The sequence below is a fragment of the Juglans regia genome, chromosome 10 (assembly GCF_001411555.2).
Source record: "Juglans regia cultivar Chandler chromosome 10, Walnut 2.0, whole genome shotgun sequence".
Classification (NCBI taxonomy): Eukaryota; Viridiplantae; Streptophyta; class Magnoliopsida; order Fagales; family Juglandaceae; genus Juglans; species Juglans regia.
In genome coordinates this window covers 28,304,326-28,310,325 of record NC_049910.1, presented here as the reverse complement: position 1 = coordinate 28,310,325, position 6,000 = coordinate 28,304,326, and positions in this window count along the sequence as shown.

Sequence of the window (6,000 nt, the reverse complement as noted above, 5' to 3'; positions counted from 1 at the left end):
TTTTTGCATGGAGACTTGAATGAAGAGGTCTACATGCAGTTACCACCAAGATATTCTTCTCCTACTAATCCTAGAGTTTGCAAACTCAAAAAGAGACTATATGGTTTGGAACAGGCTTCAAGACAGTGCTTTTCAAAACTATATTCATCCTTGCTTCAATTTTGGATTCACTCAAGCTAAATCTGATTCATCATTATTCATCAGAAAAACATCAAAAAAATTTATGACTCTTGATCTATGTTGATGATGTTATCATTGCCTCTGATAATATTCATGATATAGCCACTGTGAAAAGTTTTTTGCATGATTCTTTCACAATTAAAGACTTGGGTGAACTTAAATATTTCTTGGGGATTGAAGTTGCTTGATCAACCAAGGGTTTTACTCTATGCCAATGCAAATATGCTTTGGATATTTTGCATGATAGTGGATTTTCTGGTTCTAAGCCTATAGCATTTCCTATGGAATCCAACTTAAAGCTGAGTAAAAATGATTCCTCCCCTCTTTTATCTGATCCTGCTTCATATAGGAGACTTTTTGGTCATCTATTATATCTTACAATAACTAGACCTGATCTAGCTTATTCCATGCAAGCATTAGGTCAGTTCATGGCTAATCCTAGTTCAACACATCAACAAGCTACTGAAAGGGTTCTTCGATATATCAAGGCAACATCAGGCCAAGCGATTTTTCTATCTGCAACTTCATCTTTACATCTGAAAGCTTACTCAAACAGTGATTGGGCAGGATGTCTTGATACTAGAAGAAATGTCACTGGTTTTACAATGTTTATTGGAGATTATCTTATATCCTGGAAATCGAAAAAGAAACCGTTAGTAGTTCTTCTGCTAAATCTGAATATAGAGCTCTAGCTTCTACAACTTGTGAGCTTCAATGGCTAACTTATCTACTAGCTGACTTACACATTAATCATACTCAAGTTGCTTTGCTCTACACTGATAAACCAGCTTTAGACATTGTGTCAAATCCTATTCATCATAAAAGGACAAAGCATATCCAAGTAGACTGTCACCTTGTTCGAGAAAAACTCCAAGAAGGTCTTATTAAAATCATCCATATCCCTTGCAAACATCAATTAGCAGATATACTCACTAAACCACTTGGTTCACTTTCTTTTCACTATCTTATTCGCAAGATGAGAATGATTAATATCCATTCCCCTCTTGAGGGGGGCTGTTGGAATATACAAACTTATATAGAAGCTTTAGAATTGAAGTCTTTGAGAAGCCAAGATAAAGAGGCTGACAATTAAGTTAGTTGGCCAGGTGGCATTATTTGTATAGTCAGAAAGTTAGGTTGAAATTGTATACAAATAGGCCTTTGTACAACAATTGTAATCAATGAATTCGATCAATGAAAAGTATTATTCATTTTCTCCTCAAAGCTTCTCTTTAGTTCTCTATTTTTTATTCTCATATTAAAGAATTTTACAAAGGCCTTCCCTTTCACCAATTTTAAAAGTTACTGCCTTAGGAATCCACCTATGTTCCCAAATTTTGATAGTCTTCCCATCCCTTACTCTCCAAACCAAACCATCCTTTAGTAACTCCATAGAACCCCATAGTCTTCTCCAAATAGCAGAAGGCTTAGACCCTAAAGAAGCATGCAAGATCATAGAATTTCGAAAATACTTATCCTTTAGAATTACTGCAGCCATAGATTGAGGGTTTAACACCACCCTCCAACACTGCTTATCAAGTAGAAGCTTATTAAAAGCATCTAATTCCCTAAAACCCAACCCTCCAAAAGCTTTTGACATTCCCATTTTTGCCCAAATCCTCCATTGGATTCTATTATCCCTTTGCTTAAATCCCCACCAAAACTTAGCCACATGCGATACTATCTCTTGACACAGCTTCAAAGGTAATTTAAGGACACTCATGTAATACGTGGGAATACCTTGGATGACTGCCTTTAGAAGAACTTCTTTACCTGAGGGTGACAAAAATTGATTTTTTAAGTTACTCAACTTTTTCCATACTCTATCTTTGATGTTACTAAAAGATTGATATTTAGATCTACCAATAATAATTGGCAACCCTAAATATTTCTCACAATTGCTTTTCACTCTTGCCCCACAATCCTTCACAATATCTGCTCTCACCTCAGAAGCAACAGTATGACTAAAAAGGATAGTCGTCTTATGCTTATTCAAGCTTTGCCCAGATGCCTTCTCATACACCTCTAGTATCCCACTGATTTTCATCCATTCATTCCATGAAGCTTTCCCAAAAATCAAACAATCCTTAGCAAATAGGAGACGAGTCAATTTCAACCCCCCTTGAGCCACTGAAATCCCTTTGATCTCACCTCTCCACTTAGCCTATTCAAGCAATGCACTTAACCCTTTTGCACAAATCAGAAAAAGATAAGGAGATAATGGATCTCCTTGTCTTAATCCTCTAGTCGGATTAATAGAATCTTCTGGTGTTCCATTTACAAGAACAGCATATGAAACTAATGAAATGCAACTCATAATCAACCCAATCCACCTAGCTCCAAATCCCAGTTTTTTCATTACAGCCTTCAAATTCCCCCATTCCACCCTATCATAGGCCTTCAAAATGTCTAGTTTTACTACCATGCTACCCACTCTTCCTCTTTGTCTACACTTCATCTAATGCAACATCTCATATGCTGCAATTACATTTTCAGAGATCAACCTCCCAGGAATAAATGCACTCTGGCATTTAGAAATGACCTCATCCAGCACCCTTTTCAGTCTATTAGCTAAAGTCTTTGGTGTAACACCTCGTATTTTAGTGTATTTTTACTGAAGGAATTATTTTTATGGATTCAAAAATTTATTCTCTTATTTTAAAATTATTGGATTTTTAATTGGGTTATTTTTATTTTTTTTAGTTTACGAAAATTATTTTTGAAGTGCTTTCTTTAAATTAATTATCGTTATGTGTTTAAATTTCTTCTCAAATTAAATTAACTTATTATTGGGTTTAATTATTTATTTTCATGTTAATCACTATGTTTGAAATATTTTATTTCACTAGCTGTTTTAAAATCGTTTCCGTTGGATCATTTTCGTGACCCAAGTTATGAGGATTGGACCTCATTTATTTTTCCTCTATTTTTCTTTTCCTTTTCTTTTTCTTTTCTTCTTTTCTTTTCTTTTTCTTTTTCTTCTCCCCCTGGTTTCTTTCCCGCGCGCAACGTCTACCCTCTCTCTCTCACCGTGCGTTTCCTTCCTCTCCTCCCAGTTGCCGCCTCGCGCTGCAGTGCCCCTACACTGCCCAGTCCACTGCCTTCCCCACCGACCGGCGACACCACCCCACAAATCTCAGCCTCTAACTCGCCGACAATAGCCCCCACGAACCATACCAAGCCGCGGCGTTCTCTTCACTCCAGCGCCGCCGTCGCGCCACCTCCGGCCACCATTTCTTCACCACTTCATCCTCGACCCCTTAGCAACCCAATGAACCCAACCCCACCTCCGATCCGTCACCGATGAAGCACATTCATCAACATTTCCGTTTTGGGCTTTTTGGTCTTCTACCGCCACCCACGACCAACCTTCACCACCACTAGTTTCACTGACCTCCCTAGGCCCTACCCTATCAATCTTGGGTCTTCGTTTGCCTCCATTTGCCTCCGTTTGAAAGTGGGTATTTGTCAGCCACAGCCACAGTGTATTTTACACTGTTGCGTTGCTCAGACGTCACTTCTTGCAGCTTCGTGATCCTTTGAAAATTGCTATATTACACTGTAAGTATTTCTCCAAAGAAATTTCGTGATTTAAATGTATTTTTGCACTAACACATTTCATTGTATTTGATTGAACATGCCAGACTGAGTCCGAGGAGTTCGGGGGTCGAATGGATTTGTGATTGGAGTTGTTTGGATAAATTGATTGGATTGGATATTGCTTATTGATGGTTGTGGATTAGTGTTGGTACATGTACATCTCATTATTTCATGCATGTTCATGTTTGTAAAGGAAACTGGGTTTTCGTGTATTGCATTCATGTTCATGCATGATTTGGAAAATTGAGATTTCAAGTGTTTATGAAAACTGGGTTTTCATGTGAGAATGGATTTTGGGTGCGTGTGTATCACGACCCCAAGCCGAGATGGGGTATTATCTCAGTGGAGCTCCTCTGGTTACTCGGGAGCGGAATATACTGAGTAACGTCCTCTGGATTATCGCCGGGTGACAATGGGATCGGATGAGATGGTCTCGTGCCCACTCCGTGGTCCTTCTGCTGGCGGGGACTAGAGGATGTCTGGTCACGTACGCGCTGGGCGCGGAACTGGGCATCGCTCGTTGCGTAGTGTGGATGCTTGGCCATGTACGCGCCGGGTGTGGAACTGAGCACCGCTACGAAGCCAGGACGTGCGGATGGTCCATAGGGGAGACCATGGTGCATATGGAATTAATAAACTATTTTCTGGAAAAATAGTGTGAGTTGGATTTCTATGTAAAATATTTTCTGGGAAAATGTTTTACGGACATTTTGGACCAAAATGGGATTTTGGTGTGTGTTGAAAATGATCATTTTCGGAGAAAATGATGATTTGAGAAAAATGCATATTTCTTCATGCGCATGCATATTAGTTGCATTTAATGCATTTTTATTACTTGGTTATTTTGGGTTATACTTACCTACGATACCATTTTGTGGTAACGCAAATTTTGATGTAGATGAGGAGGTTGAGGGCGAGCCTGAGGAGACGGCTCTGCCCGAGGAGTGATCTGGGATCACTCGCTTGGTTATCTGAATTTATTGTATTGTATTTTAATTATGGATGACTGTATAACTACTATTTAAATTTTACTGATGTTTTGATTGTAAATAAATTCTGGTACTTAGTTGACTATCCGCTGCGTTATTTTTTTTGTACACCGTTGCATGTACACACACAATGGCACTTCTTTGGGATGCGTGACCGTGTTGTCACCATCCTGGCGTCTCGATCCCTGTGTTTTTATATAAGGGGGATTGGGGGCGCCACATTTGGAATGATTTTATAACTACATTGCAAAGACTTGTAGGCCTATATTCATTTACACTTTTCGGCTCACTTACTTTAGGAATCAGAGCTACAAAGGTTTTGTTAATGGCATCAAGCAAATTACCACCATTCAGAAAACCCAACACTGCTTTACACATATCATCCCCTACTATATGCCAGAAAGATTGAAAGAAACATGCTCCATAACCATCAGGTCCTAGGGCCTTCAAAGCACCCATCATTCTCAAAGCCTCCTCTACCTCCCCCTTTTGAAAATCTTTCTCTAGAAACTCATTCATAGACACTGTTACCCTTGGCTCCATAGCCTCAATACACTCCTGAATGGCTTGACAAGAATGATTGGCACTAGTGCAAATCATAGAAAAATGATCTCTGAAGGCAGCAGCAACATCTTTCTAATTTTCCTTCAACACTCCCTGCCCATCCCTGATAGACACAATCTTATTCCTTTTCTTCCTCTAATTTGCACACTCATGAAAATATCTAGTATTTTTATCCCCAAAGTTATACCAGTTTCTCTTTGCACGCTGCTTCCACTTAACATCTTCTTGCTCCAATAACACCCCAACATTATCTTGCAAAGCCGTCAACTCCTCCATATTTTCTTGACATAGATTTTCTTGAACTTTTTTTTATCCTGCATGTTATCTGCTCAATCTCTCTCCCTCTCCCCTTATCCCTCTCTCCCTCTCCCCTTATCCCTTCCTTTAAAGAATGAAGACAAAGAACCACTGCAAATCTTGAGTCTGGACTGAACACTTTGAAAAGGTTCTACAATAGACTACCCCATCCCCCATCCTTTTCTAATGACATCTTCACAATCCTCCCATTAAATCCAGCAAGCTTCAAATCTAAAAGGAAAAAGTTTTCACAACTTGCTTTGCTCACCTTCATCCATAGATAACATTATGGGCGAATGATCTGAACACCTTCCACTCAAAGCCTCTACTCTAATTTCTTTGAATAGAGACCTACATTTGTCATTAACCA